Genomic DNA, 24,626 nt, shown 5'->3' with positions numbered 1-24,626 from the left:
GGGGACTTGTGCGCACCACCTTTACCCTCACCCACCCTGCAACTGCTCCAGACTTGGCCCAGCAGAGTGGACCAGCTCTGGACCAGCCAGAACCCATGCACATAGCCCTGACCCTGGCTTGCTCTGCACCTGCTCCAGACTTGCCTGCCCATGCTGCTTAGTGCGGGGGAAAAGTGGCACTTCTCCTTCACTGCTGCTAGGCTTTTCTTGCTGCAGCTGCTTGGAGCCCATGCTCAGGCTGCCCTATGACTCCTCTGCACTGCCACTGCTGCCCTGCTGGGTGGCTTGGAGGCAACAATGAGCAGCAGAAAAGAGCCACAGGGCACCCTGAGCATGGGCTCCAGGAAGCTACAGCAAGAAGAGGCTAGTAGTAGTGAGGAGGAAGGGCCGCTTTTCCCCCCACACTAAGCAACAGCTTCTGCCTGGCTGCTGCCACTCCTCAGCAGGGGTGGGTGGTCTGGAGCAGGCATGGGGCAGGCCAGGGTTCAGGCTGTATGCATGGATTCTGGCTGGTCCATTTCCACTTGGGAATTCCCACTCCAGCCAGAGTCTGGACCAGGTGCAGGGTAGGCTGGGGCCAGGGCAGGGACTGGGCATTGCTAGCAGTGGTGGGGAGAAACCACATGGCATGAGGGCTTCAGGCTGTTGTGGTGGGGAGGGGATGTTCCTCTGCTGGCCAGTCCATGGCAGCTCCCCAAAACAGCCTATGTAGCCCATGGGCCCAAATAATTGCAACTCCTGCACTAGTATGTAGCCACTTTAGGCTACACCTTAGTGTAAACACCCCACCCTCTCCAGCACACCAGGTCCCCACAAACTATACCCCCTTTCCCCTGCCCCCCTGCTTACTTGTGGCTGCCCATGTTGTCTCTCCTGGTGGAGCAGGCAGGGAAGTGTTAACCAACCTGCCTATCCAGCTACTACCACTGCTGCTCTCTGGATGGGCTGAGCCCCAAGAAAAGCAGCAATCTAGCAGCAGCAGCTGGGCAGGCAGGGTAACTCTTCCCTACCTGCACCACTTGGAGGGACAGCCAGGAAACTAAAAGTAGGCAGGGGCAGGAGAGAGCCCCAGAGGAGCAGGGGAGAAGCCCAGAATGGTGGGGGGGGGGATTCTTACCTTTCAGTCCTCCAGGCTGCTGCTGGCCTGAAGTGTGACTGCTGCAAACTTGAGCTAGTACTAACACAGATCAACATTTGTGCAGCTCACAGTGTAAGGTATAATAAGGGCCAAAGAAAGGGATTATAGAGCACAGCTGCCTTCAATAAAAGGGGATTGGACAGAATGAGCCAGGAAGTCCCTTTCCACTAATTGATCTGTGTTTCTAAAAGACACTTTGCCTTGATCTACTTGTCTACATATCAACAAATATTAATTGGTTATTTATTAACTTTGCTCTGAAGAAGTGTGGATATCTTTGTTGTTTTGAATTACTGGCAAGTGCCATTGCATTCTTTGGTAACATCTGTGTGGATAAGGTTGGCACCCTATATTTCTAGTTACCCAAGAGAAAAAAAATCACAGAGAACAGTGACACTACAGTCCTTATTAGTGTCACTCCTTTTTTTTTCCTCATACAGGCCACTCCCCACAAGAACAAAGGCCTTCCACACTCAATGGCAATGTCACTTGAAAACCCAAGAAAAAGGCTTTCAGTTCTCACAATAAAAGAAAACAATCATTTTCTTTTTTTGCTTTCCTTGTTATGGTTTGCTGTGGAACAGCAATAATCTCTGTTGCTTTGTAGTGCACTCACAATAAATGGCTTTTGAGATTGATTACATGCCTCAACTTTGCTTTGGCTATTTATCAATCTCAGCAGCTGTTTATTGCTTTGTAGATTGCAAAGCAATACAGATTATCCCTTAAAGAACTGCTAATGCCATATGGAAAAGTTTGAAAAAACATTCTACTTAAAAATGATACTTCAGATATATAATTTTCTGGGTCATCCCCCAGCCCCCTTTTGTATTTTAAGAGGACTTTGTGAAACAAGCATGCAACTCTATTGCCCATTTTGAGTCCTTTCCAGTTTCATTCATTTCTTTTCCAATCACCTGAACATGGTACTCCATATGAAACCACATGACTGCTTGACAGAAAGGGCCAGATTCTTCCTGTGCTAAGAGCAGTGATGGGGGAGACCTAGAGGACTTACTCTTTGGAAATTCAAGCAGATCCCATTACCATTCTCATTCAGGCTTTCTGCTGGGGAAGACTTCTTTCCAGGAGCACAAATTACATTCAGTTTTCATGCCTTTCAGGCATTTTCCTCTCCCCAGAGCATACCAGGGCGGGGTAATTTTAGGGCTTATTGATATGGAAACATTTATCTGTATAATTTTATTGGTATATTTATACCAGTATAACTCTTTGTGTGGACACAATTCCAGAATCTAGAAAAATGTATTATTATTTTGCAACAAGATCATCTACATGAGGAGGTATACCACTGTAACTGTAGCAGGCTTATTTTATCTGTATACTTATGCTGGTAAATCTCCCCATGTGGCCAAGCCTTTAATTTCTAGCAGAGGCTGCAGAAGAAATTAATAGATCTGGTAATCCCAGATGCCCTCGTCACATTGCTTCCTACTAACTAACTTCCTCCACCCATTTCTGAAAATGGTAGTCTGCTCAAAAAAAGCTTTGCACCATTGGAATTGAACTTGACCAACTTTCTCCCTCAGAGGGCCCTGCTCACCAGAGCAAAGAAGGGTTGCCTGTGGATGCTTGGACTCACTTCCTCACCTTGCTCTGACCCCATCTTTCAGTGTCCAGTGCTGACATTTTTCTATGACTTCTTATGTTTGATTACTCTTCCCTGCATACAGGGATTTGGGGGGAAGATTTATTTTGCTTCTGTGCTTGTGAGCTTCCACAGCAAATTTAGCCCAAATCTAGCCATGGTAGGATCTAGGGGTTTTATTCTTCTTCACTGGTGTGACGCCTTTGGAGACTGAATGTCATTGTTTATCAACAGCACAGGTACTGCAAACCTTCATGTCTTCTTCTGTCAGTATGGGTCTGTCCTTCTTGAAAGGAACCATTTCTAGGAGCAAGAAGTAAATTAAATTTTCAGGGTCTTTCAGTCATTCTCTCCACTGAGCACACCAACAAGGATGCTAGGCTCTGCTTTTATTTTTGCTGGGGGGTAGGGGGAAGCCTAAGATGATGCACATGTGCCCCATAGCCCTCCAGTGTGTGGGGACCAGGGTGGATGTATGGGGAAGGGGGCTGGTGTGGGCACAGGTGACACATGGGGAGGCAGGAGGGGGTACAGACGATGCAGCAGGGTGGTATATGCCCCCTGAGATTTCTGCGCCCACAGCATGGCACAGTGCTGCAGCTGGGCTGGACCAGCTCCGGGCAGAAACCACCTCTGTAGCCCAGTGGGTGGGACCCAGTGCGGGAGGGAATGCCATGCAGCCATGGCTGCCAAGGTGAGCTCTAGCCTGCAGGAGGCTGCTTGGGGCTGGATGGAGGGCATAGGGAGGGCAATTGGAGGCAGGGGGCACGTGTACTACATGTGCATATGCATGTGGCAGCCAAACAGCAGTGGACAGCAGCTCCTGCAGTTCCCTCCAGGTAAGTCTATGGAGGAAAGGGCACAGACAATGCGTTGGGGCAGTGGTGGCAGAGAACCTACAGTTTCCCATGTTTTTCTCCTTTAAAGAAGAAAAGCCACCAAATGATAACATTTTGATTGCTGCTTATCTGCCTTGGCTAGGTTGATCCTAGTTAGAGCACAGGCTGAAAGTTCTCCTCCCCCAACAAATACAGCAATAAGAAGAACCACTTCTCAGTGTACTGTTGATGTATTTCTAGTGTTTTCTTGATGTGGTGGCAGAACCTTAAATACAACAAGGTAAAGAAGGACAAAAAATAAGAAATTTATCAAGGTTAAAATAATTAAAAGAGAAAATTTGTATCAGAAAAAGGTAATGTATATTAGAACAGGATAACAAGAAGAAAAAGGAAAAACAAAGCTGACAGGGTGTCAAGAGTAATTTAGAAAAGAAGTGGAGTTCATCCTCAGGATATTTTTTTCAATCATCAAAATATGCTTAGAGCATATGGTGTCAGATCTGCCAGCAGGTGAATCCAGCCACTCATTTTGAGAGTCTTAATGTATTATTCACTTTTGTAATGGTAGTCACGGAGTTAGTCACTGCAGATTGACATACATGATAGGAGAAGACCTGCACATACAAGAGCAGCTATTTTTGGAAGCCGTATCAAGTGGAATGGACAAAGTAGGTAACCTGCCATGATGAATTTTTTAGTGAAATTGATTTACAGTATCAAGAGAAGCCATTGTATACAGAGAATACGTAGGGAAGGATTATCTGTTTTTTGAGAAGTCACTTTCTATCGTCTCCTTTTCTAAGGGAAAGATGCTGAAGTATTTATTATAGAGGCAGAGTTAAGAATTATTCTTAATGCATAAATTCCTGCTCAGTAAGGTTTGAAATAGAATTAGGAAAGTCACTGTTACCAGATGCCATAAAATGTTAATAGCCCATGTTACATGAAGAAAGTCCTAAAAGTAACCCAGTCCTAAATTTAATAAGAGTTTCTGCTGCATTTAAAGAGTAAATATGATGGAAACTGGATTATGGACAAATTGCTGCAGCCGACACAGCAATATAATATAATTTAATTCAATTTCAACAATGCCAAAATACCTGGAATTTAAAAGGAAAAAATGTAATTTATTTTGAAAGTGAATGTGAAGCTTACAAAGATAAACTCCAGAGGTAGAAGTGATTTATTCACCCCTCGCAGTAGTACAGCCTAGTGGTGGCCATACCAGACGCCACAGATTTCCTCAGCCTCGTTCAGAAAGGAGCATGCCTAGGAATGAGAGAGCACTGGAGTCTACATGCCTTTTCAGTCTTTAAGGTCTTTGGTCAGACTGCCAACAAGGAGAGTTGGCCTAAGTAGTGTTGAGCCTAAGCAGTTTTTAAAATTTTTTCAATAGCTATATAGGACTTACTATTTTCTGTTCCGATACTACAAAAACTAAACCAGCTCCTTGGCATTAAACCACTGAAGGTGATTTTGTACATTAATTTAAAGAGAATTGATTTAATCATGTATGAGTGAATAGAATTATATGCAAGAATAAATTATGAAGAATTATGCAGTGCTGTTCGTTTGCACAAGTGTATGGAGGGACTATGTCTGTAAGAAAAGAAATTCGGAGTAAGTGTATTCTAGAATCAACCTAAAAAAAGCCCAGTTACCACATATTGGTACTATGTTCAGATCAAAGAAATACCCAGCTTAAGGATAGGAAATAAGATTCAAACCCTCGAAGATATCGTGCCAACTGACCTCTTAGTTTGGTGAGTTATAAAAGAAATTGCTTGGCATGGCACAGCTACATGACATACAGTCTTTCCGGCATATTGATGTATGGTATTCAGAAATAAACTTCACTGAGTGGATTTTTATGGTTCTTACTACTTTTCCAGATTGGAACTGATATGCTTATGCCATTGGTCAAGTTATTACATTCATACATTGCAGCATTCGAGGAGCTTCACGTACCAGATTCACAAAGGTTTTCCGATTCTGTGATCAGAGACAAGAAAAGCCACTGCAATCTTATTATTGTGCATATTTAGCAACAATTAGGCTATTGATGTGTCAAGACCACCACTTACCATGCTAACCAATGTTGCACTATATTGATCATTACACTCCTTTAACACCCTCATATACCTACAGATTAGGAGTGTATATGTAGCTAGACCATGCCTGGGTTGCATGTGTGCAACTCACCGATGTAAGTAGAAATGTGTACGTACAGAAAGATTGCAGTGTAAACCCCTTTGTTTATACAAAGACATATCCTAAAATCTAATATGCTGTATTCGTGTCCTTTTTATAATACCCTTGTGAGGGAGGAAGCTTAACAGTTATTCCCATTTTTAAAGATGGAGAAACTTGAGCACCAAAGCCAACCTCCATGCCATGCTCATATATTAAATCCTAGGTAGTACCATTTGGAGGTGGTAAATTCACAGCCCTGTCATGTAGGGGGTTGGACAAAAGTGGTGTGCCCTTGAACTGTCTTATTTCAAGGCTGAGCTGAGGACTGAAGTGTCCTTAACCTAACTCAGTAACCTATAGAGCTACTCTATGTTACTGCAGTCCATAGGGCAGCAGGACTACCCAAAACCCTCTTTACCTTCACACTGCAATGCGCTATTATCTCCTACCCTTTGCAAACTCCTTCCACTGGGTTTTGTGAGAGGTCTTGCACAGGGCAGCCTCTAGTTGTGCTATGCCAGTGGGGGCCATCCTTTTTGGCAAGCAGCTATGCCACAAATTAGCCCCAAATGCTCCCTGAACAATCTGGTTCCCTTCCCCTGCCTGCTCTGCTGTTCTGCTGTCTACTTCTTGCCCTATCTGCCACTATGCTGCCTGTCCCCTTTCTGACCTGCAACATGCCACACACAGAGGTTGCCCATGCCACTTGTGGCATGCATGCATGCCATGCGTGCCATGGGTTGGCCACCACTGTGCTAATCAGTCTTTGTACCAGAAGAATCGTCCCCCAGCCAACTGAGAGACTTTTACAATTGTTGTACAAGACTGTAGCAGTACACAGGGACAGCAGCAGGAATGAAAGTCTCACCCAGGTATTCTGACATCCAGTCTAATGCTTTAACAAAAAGCATTCTTCTTTTTAGCAGGATGTGTCTACAATAGTCACACTTTTCATAGCAGAATCAGTTACAAAATTCTTACACTAACTTACTTTTGCTCCATTGTTTACTGTTAAAAATTAACACTGTGCCAAATTATATTTTTTCAAGATCATGTATTATTAATCATACAGCAACACATTAGAGTCAGTGGCACTCTAAAATACTTCATATAAAAATTTGACTGCAGTCTCAATTCTTTTTATAGCACTAACCATGGTTACTTGACACGTGGTAGAAGTCAAAGTTGAACCCAGTGCTGAGGTCCTTAAGCAGGAGAAACTGTAAGAACTTAATAAAGGATTTTTTGGAAAAACAAGTTTTCTCCTTCAGATGTGACAAAAGGGATCAGATTGATCCCTATTTAATATAACTCCATTCAAGTCAATGGAGTTACAAAGGGACAAACTCTGCCTATTAAATTAAATAGGTCTTGTTCTGCCTGCCTGCCATTTACTTCTATAAATATTAAGTTACCAAGGGCTCTCTTCTGTTTTAAATATTGATTTAAAATTATGCTAATAGCTATTAGTGTTCTGGAAGAGGTCCTTCCTTTTTTAATTCTGCATTTCCCAAGCATTCAGACATTCCCCTCCACCCCTAATTTTCTATGATTCTAAGTCAGGTCCTTAAAATCATAGAATTAACTTTAAAATCATGAGATTTAAAAACAAACAAACAAACAAAAATATGTACAATATTTTTTCCCCAAAATATTCCTGCTGGCCTTTGAGGCTTTAAGGTTCATGTTCTCAGGCTTTCCTTCAGAGATGTGAGGGCTAGAGACTTATTTTTCTTTTAATGAAAGCTGACTGTCTCATGTAAATTGCTTGGTCTCTGGAGCTGAAGTTTCTAAATAAAAATGCCAACTATTTAAAAAATTGCAATAAAATCTGAAGAGTTGGCACCTCTGATAATAGCTGAGGTGGGGCACCCGGGCACCCAAATTGATCTATGCCCCCCCCCTCCCTCTTCTAGGGCAGTCTGCCCTGTTCACTCCTGCTATGCCTTTGATGTAAAAATGAATTGATGTAAAATGCGGGAGGCTGCCCCATGTGTGGCCCTGGTGTACTGGGCCGATCACATGGCTCCAAACCACCGCTGCACTGTGTTCCATGCATCACAGATGACATCCAAACCTCCTTACTACTTCCCCAGCCCCTTACTGGGCCAAACTCGGCCTCTGGCCCACACAGGCCTCAGGTCCCTTCCTGGTAGACCTTGGCCCCTCACTGGACCACTCCCCTGGCCCCTCACTGGACCACACTCTGACCCATCTCTGCCACACACTCATTCCACCCCCTTTACTGGACCACACTCATACTCAGGGCCTTTTTTCCCTTGGGCCTCAGGTCCCACTCGGTGGCCCTTGGCTCTAAGCCATTCCCTTCTACAGGGTGACCCACAAGGCGGTGGGGGGCTGAGGCTTTACGGCACCCCATCCTTACCTTTCACTGGGGAAGCACAGGTGTGGCATTTCCTGGGGGCTACCCCACCACAGGCAGCCCCACCACACCATCCAACCCCAGCACAGTGCAGTTTCAGGTCCTACCTAGGACTAGAAGGAACATCTTCCATCCCCATAGTTCCTATTCTAAACCTCCAGGTGTTACCAGAGCAGCAGTCCTCAGGCGTTAACCCTTTGACTCCCCAGTTGCAACTGCCAGCCCAGCTCCCTGGGTCTGGGCTTATACTCTTCCTGCCTAGCCCTCCTCCAATCAGGTATCTCCTGGCAGTCAGGTGATTGCCTGATTGGGCCTGAACTCACCTCCCAGCTGCTCCACAGCCTGCCTGATCTTCTTAAAGTGGCAGGCACAACCTGTGCACTGCCACAATGGCCTTAGCCTGGGATGATACCTTCTTCCAGTTCAGGAAATTAGGACATTGCCCCAAATTCAGTCTTTCAGTGGCAGTCCTGAGCTGACCCTGAGAAACGGTGTCACAACTGAGGGAATCAAGAAACTCTTTCTTCCATATCAGGTGCATGGTACTGCTTCTAAATTGTGCATGTGAGCAAGGCTATGGCCAGGGAAGAAAGACACAATGGGAACCTGAGCTCAACTCCCTACAGGACAGATTAATGATAATGTGTGTCATTAATTTCAACTAATGGATGGTAATCCAAAGTCTCATTTTCAGCATAGCTTGCATTTTTTTCATATGGAAATTATGGGTGTATATAAGCATTACATTTCTACCAGTGGATTTGTAGTTCTTTCATCAGTACAAACCTTAGGTGTACAAGTGCTTATACAGATTCTACCAGAACAAGAATGGTGGGTTCAGTAGAGAAAAATCAACAGCTTCCAATGAGATAGATGTGTCCTTTGGTATAGTGCCTGTTAAAGAAACAAATGTTAGTGCACTTACCCCTCTGACAGAAGCTGTTGCACACCCCCAGTATCCCAGATTGCATTGCTCTGGCTCCCATACCTCCCCTCTAGGGAGACAGTTTGTGACTCGGGCTGCACTCTACAGCTGCAGCCAGCATACAGCAAACTAATCCCTGACAGCTTTGTGGCCAGGAAAGCCCAGCCCCTCTCCACAGCCCCAGAACTTTAAACTAAGCCCGCTGGGGGACGGGGGGACTACCGCCACTGCTGGCCCGCTGAGCAATCCTTGCAAAGCCAGTGGATCACGGCACTCAAGGGAGCCCACCCCAGCCCCAGCCCTGGTAAAATCTGTGGGCAAGGAAGGAGCCCCCCAGGGGGCACTTGCCTGCCTGTACACTAATGCCAGGAGCTTGGGGAATAAGCAGGAGGAGCTCATCCTCCTGCTCAGTGCAAACAATTACGATGTCATAGGGATAACGGAGACCTGGTGGGACTCCACCCATGACTGGACCACAGGGATAGATGGCTATACCCTGTACAGGAGGGATCGTGTAGAGAAAAGGGGCGGGGGTGTAGCTCTCTATGTTAAGGAAAGCTACGCGTCCCTGCAAGCCGATATTGGCGACCAGGGTGGACGGCTGGAGACCCTCTGGGTTAAAATCCGTGGGGAACACGGCACAGGGGACACAATGGTGGGAGTCTATTACAGACCTCCCACCCAAAGTCCTGAGCTAGACCTGGAGTTTGCCTAGGAACTGGCTGAGGCAGCTTGCTCCAGGACCATGGTTGTCATGGGTGACTTCAATTACCCGGACATCTCGTGGGAGGATCGCTCAGCAAAATCAGAGCAGTCGCAGAGCTTCCTCTCATGCGTGGATGACCTCTACCTGACTCAAGAAGTCTATGGGCCAACTAGAGGCAAAGCGCTGCTCGACCTGGTGCTGGCTACTGGGGATGACCTAGTTGGCAACCTAGTGATTGATGGGAAGCTGGGTGACAGCGACCACGAGCTGATCACCTTCACCATCCGCTGAAAAGCTGGCAAGTCAGTCAGCAACACGGAAGTCCTTGACTTCAGGAAAGCCGACTTTGACAAGCTCAGGAGGCTTGTCAGTGAGGCCCTAAGGGACTGTGACCACAGGGAGAGGGGAGTTCAAGAAGAGTGGTTGCTCCTCAAGGGAGCGATCCTCAATGCACAAACTAAGTCTATTCCATCTCGGAGGAAAGGCAGCAAGAGGGCACAGCAGCCCCCCTGGCTCTCCAGGGACCTAGCAGACCTCCTGAGGCTAAAAAGAAAGGCCTACAAAGGATGGAGGATGGGAGTCACCTCCAAGGAGGATTATTCTGCACTGATCCGGTCCTGTAGGGAGCAGACCAGGAAAGCCAAGGCTGCAACTGAACTCCAGCTAGCTTTGAGCATCAAGGACAATAAAAAGTCCTTTTTCAGATATGTGGGGAGCCGGAGGAAAAGCAGGGGCAACGTTGGACCCCTGCTGAACCAGATGGGGCAACTGACAACTGACGCCCAGGAAAAAGCCAACCTATTAAATAGGTACTTTGCGTCGGTCTTTCATCAGCCCCATGGGACGCCCGTGCCCGCTACTGGGCCGGGAAGTCCGGGTGAGGGTGATCCCCTGCCCTCCATTAATGCTGACTTTGTGAAGGAACATCTTGAGAAGCTGGATACCTTCAAGTCAGCCGGCCCTGACAATCTTCATCCCAGGGTACTCAAGGAGCTGGCGAGCATCATAGCCCAGCCTCTAGCGCAGATCTTTGAAAACTCTTGGCGCTCTGGTGTAGTGCCCGAAGACTGGAAGAAGGCCAATGTGGTGCCTATCTTCAAGAAAGGGAGGAAAGTGGATCCGGCTAACTATAGGCCCATCAGCCTGACTTCTATCCCGGGGAAGATCTTAGAAAAGTTTATTAAGGAGGCCATCCTTAATGGACTGGCCGACGTCAACATCTTAAGGGATAGCCAGCACGGGTTTGTTGCGGGTAGGTCTTGCTTGACCAATCTCATTTCCTTCTACGACCAGGTGACCTATCACCTGGACAAGGGAGATGAGATTGATGTCATATATCTTGACTTCAAAAAAGCCTTCGATCTGGTGTCCCATGATCGTCTCTTGGAGAAACTGGCCAATTGTCGCCTTGGGTCCTCCACGATCCACTGGCTGGAAAATTGGCTCCGGGGTCGGACCCAGAGGGTAGTAATTGATGGAAGTCACTCATCGTGGTGTCCTGTGACCAGTGGGGTCCCCCAAGGCTCTGTCCTTGGACCCATACTGTTCAACATCTTCATTAATGATGTGGACACTGGAGTCAGAAGCGGACTGGCCAAGTTCGCCGATGACACCAAACTTTGGGGCAAAGCATCCACACCAGAAGACAGGCGGATGATCCAGGCTGACCTGGACAGGCTCAGCAAGTGGGCGGATGAGAATCTGATGGTGTTCAACGCCGATAAATGCAAGGTTCTTCACCTTGGGAAAAAAAACCTGCAGCATCCTTATAGGCTCGGCAGTGCTATGTTGGCTAGCACTATGCAAGAAAGAGACTTGGGAGTCATCATTGACCACAACATGAGCCTGCAGTGCAATGCTGCGGCTAGTAAAGCAACCAAAACGCTGGCTTGCATCCATAGATGCTTCTCAAGCAAATCCCGGGACGTCATTCTCCCCCTGTACTCGGCCTTAGTGAGGCTGCAGCTGGAGTACTGCGTCCAGTTTTGGGCTCCACAATTCAAAAAGGATGTGGAGAAGCTTGAGAGAGTCCAGAGAAGAGCCACGCGCATGATCAGAGGTCAGGGAAGCAGACCCTACAATGACAGGCTGAGAGCCCTGGGGCTCTTTAGCCTGGAAAAGCGTAGGCTCAGGGGTGATCTGATGGCCACCTACAAGTTTATCAGGGGTGACCACCAGTATCTGGGGGAACGTTTGTTCACCAAAGCGCCCCAAGGGATGATGAGGTCGAATGGTCACAAACTACTACAAGATCGTTTCAGGCTGGACATAAGGAAGAATTTCTTTACTGTCCGAGCCCCCAAGGTCTGGAACAGCCTGCCACCGGAGGTTGTTCAAGCGCCTTCATTGAACACCTTCAAGATGAAACTGGATGCTTATCTTGCTGGGATCCTATGACCCCAGCTGACTTCCTGCCCTTTGGGCGGGGGGCTGGACTCGATGATCTTCCGAGGTCCCTTCCAGCCCTAATGTCTATGAAATCTATGAAACTGTGCAGCTTTCTACCTTGCCAACCTGAACAGTTGGGAAACCCATCCTCTGACATTCAACCCTAATCTGCAAGCACCAGACCTGCCAACACCCTGCCCTGGACCTGGACCAGCCTGACTTGACCCCTGCCATTCCCACCCTGCACTGGGACCTAAACCAGCTCACCCTTCCCCCACCAGAACCAGAGCCCCCAGACCCCATTCCAGACTGAACCCAGACTGATCTGAAAGTCTGGTCTGGGTCCATGGGAGGGGTGGGTACAAGTTTGGGACTTTAGTCCTAGAGGGGGCCAGTTTGGATATGGGGAGGTGGGGGGTGGCTGGGTTGGATCGGCTAGATCCTGGCCACCCATACCTGTCTATACCTTGCTGTATCTGACCCTTACCTGCCACTACCTGACCCATCAATACCCGACCCCAACCAGATTCATCCAATCTGTGCTGGAACTGGGTCCACCCACTGGTGCTGGAGGCATAGAGATCCACTGTGGCCTGCTGGAGGGGAAATTGAAAAAGCAACAGACATGCTTTGGGTCTTCTGTCTCAAAGCCTGAAAGCTGAGAGGGAGGGAAGGAAGGAGAGTCATGTGAACATGGGGGCATGGTCCCCTTCAGGCAGCCAACCAATCAGTGGTGACTTGTTCCCTTGGCTGCTGCTGTTTACCCCTGGCAGACAGAAAAGCCTGCTGGGATGTGTGCACATGGGCCCCCTGCTGCAACCCATCTGCAGTGCAGCCTGTGTGCATAACAGTCACCCAGTCCCTGTAACACTTACACAGTGCTCCCCCAGTAGGTATTTCTACCATGAGAACAAAATTGGTAGTTTTATTGGATCTTTGGAATGCTTGTACACACTCATTGACTATTTTTGGCTGTGGCAATCAGCAAAGCCTATTGAAAAGGAGCTGAATATTACATCAAAAATTTCTATCTAACTATTGAAATGTTCCATTGTTGCTAGTGGGGTTTGGAAAGTGTGATAAGCAGAGACAGTTACAGATCCCTAGATTTGAATCTGTTCATTCTTTGAGAACCATTGGATTCATAACCATTTGAGAGCAAAATAGAACAAAGAGTTAATCACACATATTTAACCCCTTGACATACAAAGGAAGACCTTCACTGCTGTGCTGCTCTCTTTATTAAGATTATATACTCAGGTTTAAGCAGTAAACTTATTGTTCCTGGCAAAAATATCCTCAGATATGAAATCTTGCTTCATACAAGCTACCTCCTGAGCTAGAGATATACTCCCACATGGTGCTACAGGCAGGCTAATCAGCACTGTTGGCACTGCCCACAACCATTCTAATTAGTCATGTGCAGAACCATATAGATGTGGCTACACTGTTTCTGGTTCAGGAGGCAGCCCATACACAGAAGTGCCATATGCCCATCAGTGACATCCTCAGACACATGTCAGTTAGAGGTCCAGACATGACTGATGTATGGTCAAGCCAGACAAAGTAGTAGAAAGGAGAAAAAAAGCTCTTAGAATATGTGGGTGAATATAGCCCTAATTTTAATATTGTCTGTTGTATACATATGCCAAATTCTGCTAGCCTGGCATACACACATACATTAGCAAGATAGTACATATACATGCACCATAGCTGGAATGTGTAGAGAAAGACACCTCAACCACCCAAATCCAAGAGTAGTCATTCTGCACCTCCTCTATTACAGCAGTCCTGGAGCTGTGGTTAAGCGATCAGAAAGCATGTTCTGCCTGTTCATACACAAAGCGTGTGTCTACATGTACAAATAAGCATGACTAAACTTAATGTGCATTAAGCTAATGCACATTAAGTGGTTTTTGGCAAGTGTTTATACATGCAGGACCTTGGAACTTGGGACACAGTGCGGCCTGTGTCTCGGGGTGAGAAAATGCAGGTCAGCTGCTGCATAAAGGATGTGGACTATTGAGCATGACGGGACCAATGCTTGAAGTCAGTTGCAGCCATCCACTGTGCCCACAAGTCCTTGACCTTTACATGGCATTGCTGACCAAGAGTGCCCTTGTTCCCACGTCCCACCCGCAGGGCCTCATAAATGTGGGCATTCAAGGACCTGCCCCGCTCAAACTGCCTCTGCACATCGGCATGGTCCCAGAGCATCACAAGGTCACGCACCTCCTCCCAGGTCCAGTTGGGGGCTCTGGCAGTTGGCATGGGTATGTGCATGTGGAAGTGGCCGGGGATTGATGGGCAGGAGGACAATGACATGGTTGTCCTGCACCAGCTCTTTGGGCCCCTGCACAGCTGTCCCTGCGTGGCCAGCCCTGGACAGCTGCCAGCAGCACCCAGACTGGGGCACAGCCAGGGACTGGGAGCTGCACAGCAGAAGCACTTCACCACAGGACCTGCAAGCACAGAAGACAGCTCAGGGTGCACAGCAGCAGGGAGCAGGTGCTGGCCCTGCTGGCAGAGACAACCAGCCAGCAGCCCTGGGGGATCTCAGGTCTGGGCAAGGTGTGCAGCAAGCTGTAGCCCTTTGCAAGACTCACCTGTGGCCAAGCAGCATCTCTGGAGGAGGACAGGCCTGGCAGAGACAGCCTGTGCCCTGTCCAGGGGGGTACATGGGGCCTGCTGGGCTCCTGCACAAAGCAGTAATCTTGTGCAGGTTTCTGGTATGTGCGTGCCCCAGGGCAACAAATGGCTGATGGCTTTTCTAGCCTGCAGGTACAGGCTGCTAGAGAGCAGCCCAGCCCTTGGAGAGGAGAGACGACAAGCCAGGAGCCCTGGGGCTGGGCTCAGGCTGGCCCTCTAGTGGCTGCACAGACCTGGCACTAAGATTAGTGCTGGGTCATGTCTACACATGCGTTAATGTGCTTTAACTTTGCGCTTAAATTTGATACCTGCATTTGCAATGTGCCCTGTGAATAGCCCCACACAGATTATTCCTACTCATGGCTTTTGCATACAGTGCATGTATATGTGCCTTTTTGTGGAGAGAAGGGGATTATGTCTGCTGTGAAGAACCTGCTGAAGTTTGCTCAGTATTAGTAACATTAAGGAGACTCAACTGGATTATTACTTATTATGATTTATATAGTAAAACCTATGGAAGATACTATGAAAAGATATGAATAATCCCATTAAATAAATGAGCATATACACATATGGCTAATCTCTACAAATATTAAGTGCCTAAAACTTTGGCTTTTAAATCCGTATTTAGGCACCTACTAAAAGTGACCTGGCTTTCCAAAACTGTTGAGCACCTAGAGCTAGAATTACTACAGATAATAGGTACTGATGTTTTTTCTATCATACTTCAAATTTTTGCTTTCTTGCCCCATATGTCTACATGAAATCTTTCTCCACTGCTAACAATAAGAGAACTGACCCTGTAACAAAGAGAAAGGGAGAAGATGCTATACAGCAGGGCTGGGCAAAATGCAGCCCGTGGGCTGGAAACGGCCCACCAGGCCATTCTATCCAGCCCACGGGGTCCCTAGAAAATTTAGAAAATTAATATTTATCTGCTCCTGGCTGCCTGTTATGCGGCCCTCGATGGCTTGCCAAAACTCAGTAAGTTGCCCTCCACCCGAAATAATTGCCTGCCCCTGCTAAACAGCAAGGAACTCTAAACCCTGTTACTTCAAAAGGGAGAGAGACAGCTGAATGAGGGCCAGCTAGGATAAAATAGGCAGCCAAGAAGGAACAAGGAGTATTAGCTTCAAAGCTTCAGAGAAGCTGCAGGCCACTCACCTGAAGCAAGACGGCAAGGGGGATAGGCTATGAGGGCTGGGTTACAGGTGCTTGATTGGGAGCAGCTGACCACAGAGTTATGACCTGGCTTTCAGGGAGACGGATTGCTGAGAGGCAAGCCTGTAGATTGATTAATGGGAGACCTCTCTGCTTGGCTCTAAGAAGCAGGATCAGATGACCAGAAGGTGGTGGAGTCAGTAGATGTATATAGCCTTGGCTCCACGGTAGAGAGTTACTGTGGCCCTAATCCTGAAGGAGGAAGGATCTTTGCTGAGAGTCTCACAGCAATAAGTCGTTTAAGTTCCATGGTTGTTTGAACTTGTATTTCAACTGTGAAACTTGGGTTTTGATGAACGGGAGGTAGGAGGCCACACTGGGGAGCCAGTGAGGCATCCTGCATTTTGGAGCTGCAACCCAAGGGCCCAACTGAAAGGGAGAAAAATACTGGGCAAGTGGATTGGGTGAGGCCAGTCCTAAAGAATAACAGCTTGCTCAGGGAGACGGGCTAAAAGATCAGGCCAGATCAAGGCAACCTGATGGTGATCAGGGCAGAGTGAAGCACCCACAACTCATTCTGGATTCTGAGAGCAGCTTCCCAAATTTATATTCAACCATCAAAGGTGTGGCAGGAGAAGCCAGGGTGGCCAGGATAGGGTCAGTGTGGTCATCAGGGGCTATAACAGCCATTTTCCAGAGGTGGACCTTGTCATGGATGCAAAAAGGAAAAAATCCCTCAGTATAGATAGTGTCCTAGTTCAGGTTATGGGCAAGCGATCCAAATGAATGCAACATGGCAGAAGCTTTCAATATATGTGTGGTTTATGAAATGTCTAAAAATGGATATGTAACAACTGATTTGATTAAGAGATAATATAAAAGAAATCAGAGGTTGTTTCCATTATGCTGATGGATAGCTACCAAGGAAAGGACAAAGTGCTTTTCTAAAATCAATGTCAAGGTGAGGCTGAGAGTTCTTTTGAAAGCAGCATAATTTTCTAAGTTTTATTTTACTAAATTGAAAAAAGCTGCATTAGGTATTTTCACTCATACATACTATACTCATTCATAAATAAACCAGCCATCTGAGTGCCATCAGATAATTTCTAATCCAAAATATTTTTTTAGGGAATAAAGTAATATAGCAGCTTAAAGGATCAGATCCAGGTTTACTAACCCTTTAGAAACCTGTTGGAGCAGCTATTAAAATTATTTCACGAGTAGGGACAGCCTTAAAGTGCAGGGCTACATCATTCATATCCAGAAATGCTATGGGCAGGGAACTCTAGTATCGCTTCAGTTTTTACTTCAGTCAGTACTCAGGAGTTTTAGCCATTGACTCCAATAGGGTCATTTTCCCTCGGAGTCCAAGACAGTCCAGTCAGATGTGTTCTTGTAAAGAAAGCAGCAATCTAGCCTATCCTGTACAAGGTTGTAGGACACCTGACATTTCTGTGCAGGATTTAGTAATTTATAAGCAATACGGGATTTGGTACTGGGTACTTGAGAAATGCTGGAAAGCAGCTTCACTGTACTGACCAAACTTTCTTCCAGCAGTCATCCTGTGTACAGTTCAGAAAAGTCCTCCTCTCATGTTTTAACAATAATCTTTCTGCTTATATTTTTTTACATTGCAAGAAAAAATACTGATATTTTTGACTGTGTATCCTTGTGGGAATGCAGGCTGCTGAACATTAATTCCATTTGTATAGTTGCCTTAACATTTTCCCTTGCCAGTAGAGGTGTACTGATACATTGGTCTGATATTGGATCGGCACTGATATAAAAAAAATTGGCTGTATTGGAAATTGGCCTGATGTAGCTGATAATTTGGCTGATAAATCCCTATGCATGACTGCAGCCACAGCGCAGCATGTAGGCAGAGAGGAACACAACTCAGCATCTTGGAGAGCTGTGTGCAGCTGATAAGTCTGTTGTGGTCAAAGTGGAGGGGGGAGGGAAGGAGCTTGGGGAGGGCAGACCAAGGCCCCGCAGTGAGGGAGGAAGTGGGGCTGAGGCTGGGGCTGGGGCAGGCACTGCCCAGTTGGAGTGGAGTGGGGTGCAGGATGGAGCCACAGCTTGTCGCGGGGGAATGGGGAGGGGGAGGGCAGCTCCCACTGCTGTGTGCACCTTAGGAGGGCATGGGGGTGAGGGGTGTCCCTGGATCTGCATGAGGCAGGGGTTGGGTTGGCTGCTGCTGTGGGTTGGGGCCAGGTTTGCACTGGGCTCTTCCTAGCACATAGGCTGGGTCAGGGCTGTGCTTGGGGCAGTTGGCAGCGGAGCTGAGTGGGGGGGCTATAGGGGGGCTATGGCAAAATTTGGAGTGGCTACAGCCTAGCCCTCCCATAGCCTCCCTCCCAGGGCCACCACTGCCCACCCCAAGTGCAGCCCAGTCCAGGTCCCGCTGGGAAGAGCCTGTTGCAGCCCTGGCCCCAGCCTGCAATGGCAACCTGCCCTGCCCTGTGCAGATCCAGGGGCACCCAGCCCATACCCTCCTGGGGTGCACACAGTGGTAGAAGTTTCCCCCCCTCCCCACAGCCTCCAGAGGTGCTGCAGCTGCATCCCGCACCCCACCCCACCCCAGCTGGGCAGCACCTGCCCCAGCCACACTCCTCCCTCACCGCAGAGGCCTTGGTCTGCCCCCCCACACCTCTTCCCTCTCCCAACAGACTTACCAGCTCTTCAAGCTGCAGGGCTGCATATCAGAAATTGGACCAGTATCAGCTGATATGCCTCCATAAAAATTGGCTATCAGTATCAGTCCCCAAAATCTCTATCGGTGTACCCCTACTTGCCAGCATTTCTTGTATAGTCATATACCTCTAAATACTAAAATAAAGAATTATTCGAAGGCATCCTATTTGAAGTACTTCAATTACAATGCTGTCACATCGCGCAATGGATGGCAATGCAGAAAAACTGTTGATCATTGTACTAATGTGGAATAACGAGTTCTGATTGGATAACAGATTGAACATTTTTCCTCGGATTTAAAAAGCTCTGAGACAAGCCTGATTATGAAAGCAAAATTTCTCTGATAACTAATCAGTGATTTGTTTTTTAGCTGTCTTCTGTACTTTTATTAATACGCTCTTTTATGATTGTTTGTTTCTCTTTTTTTGGTCTTTTAATTACTTTATCAAGGAGTAATGGTCTAACTTATACAAGCTGACTGGCTGACACAAATGCTATTTGTTTTAAATTGCAAATATTTTAGCATCTGCTAAAATTAGATTTCCTTAAGTTACCCTTTAAAAACCATTGATTTCTAATACCATGTTTCCTTTTCTCAATAAAGCAGAAAAGTGTTCAGAGCAAGCTTTTTTTGTGCAGAGGCATTGCTGAGAAACAAAGCCATTCCAGTAATACTAATCCCTCTCCAATAACCTGCCAAAAAACACAGTTTCTATTTACTGCTACAAGGTAGTCATTTTTTATTATCCACCAGACAGATTCTGAAATTAAATGTTCCGCAATATATGTACAAATGAAGAAGCCGCCAGCTCTATACTTTGACATAACTAGGATAATCTAACATAATAACTTTATAAAAAGTACTTATGTCCAAATCAGTGCCTGATAAAAACATATGGCACTGTGTTTATCAGGACAAGGAGCCCTGGTAACTATGCACAGGTTTGTTACATTGGTTGTATGCAAACAATGTCATTTAAGCAGTCTGATGATCCTATTTCCATATTTCATTCCTGTTACGGAGACACTATCAGGATAATAACCATAAGCAAAAAATAACATTCTTTATCTGTGTTAACAGCACACTAGATTAGTAAACCCCAAAAGCATCTTTAAAATCTGGTTTTCTTTCAATTGTTTATGCAGCCTGTTTATTTTTCACACTTTACTTTGGCTAGACAGTAAAATACTGTTACCTATTTCACTTCTCATTCATTCCCAGGGTTACTTTTTAGTTCTTGTTCAGTAACACAAAGGTGCAGCATTTGGACTTTAAAAACAAGACAGCCTACGTGTTCAAACTATCCAACACTATCACTAACATACCTTTTAAAAATTGTAACTATATTTCTACTCTTATTTCAGAACACAAACCATCTTTCTGGTAATCAACACCTACATTAAGAGTGAAATTTTGTGCTGTTGTGAGTAGGAGAAGATAAAGTAAGGGGGAAGAGAGAAGAAGCGGTAAGGGGTGCAAGCAGAGAACTGGCATTAGTCGTTATATGCATAGGCGACTGGTGGGGGTACACCGGGGTGCATGTGCCCCACCAATGGGGCTGGTGCCCCCCCCAACGGCCAACACTGATGCTGTCGGTAGGGCTGGTGCGCCACCCGACAGGGCTGTTGCTGTCAGTGGCTTCTGTGGGTGCCCCCACAGATTCAGGAGGCACCAGTCACTCATGATTATATGTAATGAGCCCTCTAACTGAAGCTGGAGCTACTTGAGGGACCTGAGTAGGGAAGGGTCACCAGACTGCTTGCTTAAACAGGAAAAACAGGAAACACATTTACATTTAGACAATGACCTCTGGAAAACAGGGGACCATCCAACTTTACTTACCTATTAACATTAGAAGAAGAAACCAAATGCATTGAATGTTATCATCTTGCTAAAAGTAGATGCTAACATGTAAGAACAAAGCAAATCATGCCAAATCATAAACTAAACTGGAGAAGTAACAGACCAGTGTAAATAAGGAAGGGATGCAGATAAGAAACTTTTCTCCCTTTGCCCTTTTTGAATTTGCAGGATATGAATCCCATGTAAGTAACACCTTCCAGATTTGCAAAGAAATCTAGTTTAATCCACTTCTGAAGGTCCCAGTGAAACAAACAACTTAAAGCCTATCACAGATCATTCCTTAGAATAATGAGATCATGTTTACCAGCCAGCCATAAAAGGGGATGTGACCGAAAGAAATTGGGAGGGTAACTCTTCAATAACACCTGTGGGACTGCTGTGCATACCAGATGCTTGCCTGTTGGAACACTGAGGAAGGATTTCCATCCCCCTGCTGTGGACACTGAGAAGCTGGTCAATTCTGTTCCATGGCAGAGACTCATTCCATAAGATTATGCTTATCCGCAGCAATTAATCTTGGTTTTGTCTACAAATCAATAAACTTCTCACATTGGTTGGAATAACCCAAGGGTCCACTTAAATTCTTTTTCACCCTTCCCTCCTTGCTCAAAATTTGTTGACAGGCAGAAGATGAGCAGCCCCCAGTTGTGAAAGAACAGGTTTGGGGACTACTTAGAAAAGCTGGACATGCACAAGCCTATGGGACCAGATATGATGCACCCAAGGGTGCTGAGGGAGTTGGCTGACTTGATTGCAGATGATTGACTGGAGCATCAGGCTCAGAGCATAGTAATCAATGGCTCAATGTCCAGTTGAGTGCCAAGTAGAGTGCCCCAGGGGTCAATCCTGGGGCTGGTTTTGTTCCATGTCTTTATCAATGACCTGGAAGGTGGCATAGAGTACACCCTCAGCAAGTTTGCAGATGAGACCAAACTGGGGGGAGTAGTAGATATGCTGGAGGGTAGAGCTAGGATTCAGAGTAACCTAGACAAATTGGAGGTTTGGGACAAAAGGAATCTCATGAGGTTCAACATAGACAAGTGCAAAGTCCTGCACTTAGGACGAAGCAATCCCATGCACCAGTATAGGCTGGGGGCTGACTGGCTGGGAAGCAGATCTGCCAGGCAGGCAGCCAGGCAATTTCATCCAGCCCACAGGCACCCTCCAATTAATTGTACCCCACCTAGAACACATACCTCGCACCCACCTTCATGCGTGGAAGATCTGGCCCAGCCAGGATGTAGCTTCTGGGCAGGGCTGCTGCCACTGGCAATGCGTAGGGGGTGCATGTGGGTGCATGTCCACCCCCTGAGTGTGGTGGTGCACCCCCTACAAAAAGGCACTGCTGACACTGTCGGTGGCACCTGCAGGCGGTTGCCACTCGCCACTCTCTCACTCCTTTTGCCGCCAACACCACCAGTGGCATCTGTGCGCTGTCACTGATCACCGCTGGCTGCTGGCAATGCTGCCGGTGGTGTCTGTGGGTGGTCGCTGACCCCTGTTTGGCACATCCCACCCCACTGACAGCACCAGCAGCATCTGTGGGAGCTCACCGCTTACTGCCGCCTCGCTGTGTGATGGAGCCAGCTGTCTTCTCCACTCTCTGATGCCATGTACAGGTCACAGGACTCCACCAGAATTAGCCGGGAGACCTGTCCCCTGCTTCCTTCGTGGCAGGGAGTGGGGAGGACAGCCAGCACCATCAGGTGGGGCTTCCCCCCAGTGGCACATGAGTGCTGGGAGCTGCATGTGCACTGCAGCAAGCCCTGCACGATAGAGCAGGGCCGGCCTGGCTGCGCTCCTTGCTGCTACATGCAACTCTGGCTGGAGCTGCATGTCACCTGGCAGCAGCGCCTGCACGGACCGTGAACACCCTGAGGGCCCGCTGTCTGCTGCTGCTGCTGCCACACCCTGTCCCCACAACCTCCCCACATATACACCCCCCACAACATGCCCTACACCCCCCACACACAGCCACACCCTCTCACAAACCCCATAGACACACAACCCCCCCACTCCACCATCCACACCCCCCCACCACATACCACATGCTCTCCCACACACAATATATGAGTAAGACTTTATTTTTGAGCTATTATGCAATCATCTCTATATACACAACACAAAGACAAATCACAACAAAATATTTTTTGTAATAATATTAAACTATGTTATAGTAGGTGTTTGACTTTTAGTAGATGATTTGGTTTTTTTCTGGTTCCAAGTTGGCAACTCCCAAAGGAGTACTTCTGGGAGCAAGGGGAAGGACTTCTGGTGGCAAAGGTCTGGGGTTAAGGGCAGGACTTCTGGTTCCAAGATGGAGACCAGGGGCACAGGGCACCTGTCAAGGGGTGGAGCTACCCTTGCTACTCTTGACAACTCACAAAAACTGATTAAGTGGCCCTCAAGCCAAAATAATTGGCCACCCCTGATATAGACCAATGGCTTGAAGTTGCAGCAAAGTAAATTTAGATTGGATATCTGGAAAAAACGTCTTCACTGTTAGAACAGCAAGGCAGTGGAATCAACTGCCTAGGAAAGTTGTGGACTCGCAATCACTGAAGGTGTTCTGGAAGAGGTTGGACAGCCACTTGTCATGTGTGATCTAGGCATAGCTATGCCTAGATTCTACTATTGGTATTTCCTGTGCTTCTAGGCTTCGTTGGTCACCCTGACCCCTCATCCCCCTGTTTCTGCTACATCTGTCAGGGTGTTTTTAAGCCTTTCTCAGAGGCACTGAGTATTAGGTACAGCCAAAGTTGGGGACTTTGACTGAAGTGTGAAAATGCTCCTGCTGGGGCCAAAACTGGAGGTTCCTGGCTAGAGGGTCTTGCTCCTCCATTCAGTGTCAGGTCAATCACCATATTTGGGGTCAGAAAGGAATTTTATCCTGTCAGAAAGGAATTTTACCCTATGGTCAGATTGGTATAGAATGAGGGGGGTTTGCCTTCCTCTACCTGGGATCTCTCGAACATATATTAACAACATTTCATAGAAGTAGGATGCTGGCTGCCATGGTTTCCCAGCTTTACCAGTGCCAGGTTAAGGTGCTAGGTCTGTGTTGTGTTATGGTTGATGATCATCTTATGAAGTGTTTAGATTATGGACTGTATGGGATGGTTTGCGTAGGAATGATCCTGTTTCAGGCAGGGGGTTGGACTAGATGATCTCTGGAGGTCTCTTCCAGCCCTACTTCTCTTATGATTCTATGATAGGTTATTCCTGCTACTTTCTTAGGTGGGTGGGGGTGTGAAATCAAGAAGCTAAATTAACCTAGACTTCTGGAAATGGAGGGTGAGAAATTTAGCAGCTGGGCATAAAGCCAGGACTGCTACCTTATCTTGAACTCTGGATGTGAGGCCATTTCTGAGCACAAAATGCATTGTATTTCTGGTAGGGGAGGGGCTGAGGTGTTAAGTGAGTAATTCACTTAAATGGCATCAATCACTGCCTAACTGAAGTTTGACCAACAGCACAATGATGGTTAAAGACCTTACAGTGACCTTTAAAGACACCCCTCTCAAATACAATGCTGATTCCACTAATCATCCCCCTTTGCCTTCAGTGGGACTTTTTAACACCTCATACTCTGACTTGGAACAGAGAGAGTGGCCATGACAGGGCATTCTCCATCCAACACAGCCCCAAATCAGAGGCAGTGCTAAGTGGGGATCTGGAGGACTATACCCACCCCAAAATTCACCTTATCCCTGCCCCCCGTAGTCGCCCCTCCTGGTACCACCCCTGTCCAGGTCCCCCACCTCTCCCCTGGGCTACTATTGCCCACCCCACACAGCTAAGCCCACCCTGCTCCTACCCATAGCCCACAGAGGCATGGCGCCTTTGGTTCAGCCCACTTCAGCCCAGCCCATGGGCCCCATGTCCTGCCTTTTTCTGCACAGATCCCAAATTTTCTGTCTAGCCCACCTCAGCCCTCCCCGCACTGGGAAGAGGCCGGTGCCACCCCTGCCCAAAACTGAGATCCCTGAAACCCATTCATAGCAATGGCCTGCCACATACCATCCTGCCACATGCTGGGTCTTCTGGGGCACTGGATGTGTGTTGGGCAACACCTGG

At 47.2% G+C, this 24,626-nt stretch overlaps 1 protein-coding gene across 1 annotated transcript in view; it reads right to left on the bottom strand.

Annotated features, from left to right (window-relative positions):
- ARMC2 (armadillo repeat containing 2) overlaps window positions 1-1,182 on the bottom strand; it is a 192,561-nt gene extending 191,379 nt beyond the window's left edge. Inside the window, exon 1 of the mRNA XM_059732709.1 lies at window positions 1,118-1,182. The gene's annotated coding sequence lies outside the window, so the exon portion shown is untranslated. The remainder of the gene's footprint in view (window positions 1-1,117) is intronic.
- Window positions 1,183-24,626: the final 23,444 nt, after the last annotated feature.

The sequence above is a fragment of the Alligator mississippiensis genome, chromosome 1, assembly GCF_030867095.1.
Source record: "Alligator mississippiensis isolate rAllMis1 chromosome 1, rAllMis1, whole genome shotgun sequence".
Classification (NCBI taxonomy): domain Eukaryota; kingdom Metazoa; phylum Chordata; order Crocodylia; family Alligatoridae; genus Alligator; species Alligator mississippiensis.
The sequence above is the reverse complement of the archived record's forward strand: the minus strand, read 5'-3'. Positions and strand labels throughout refer to the sequence as shown.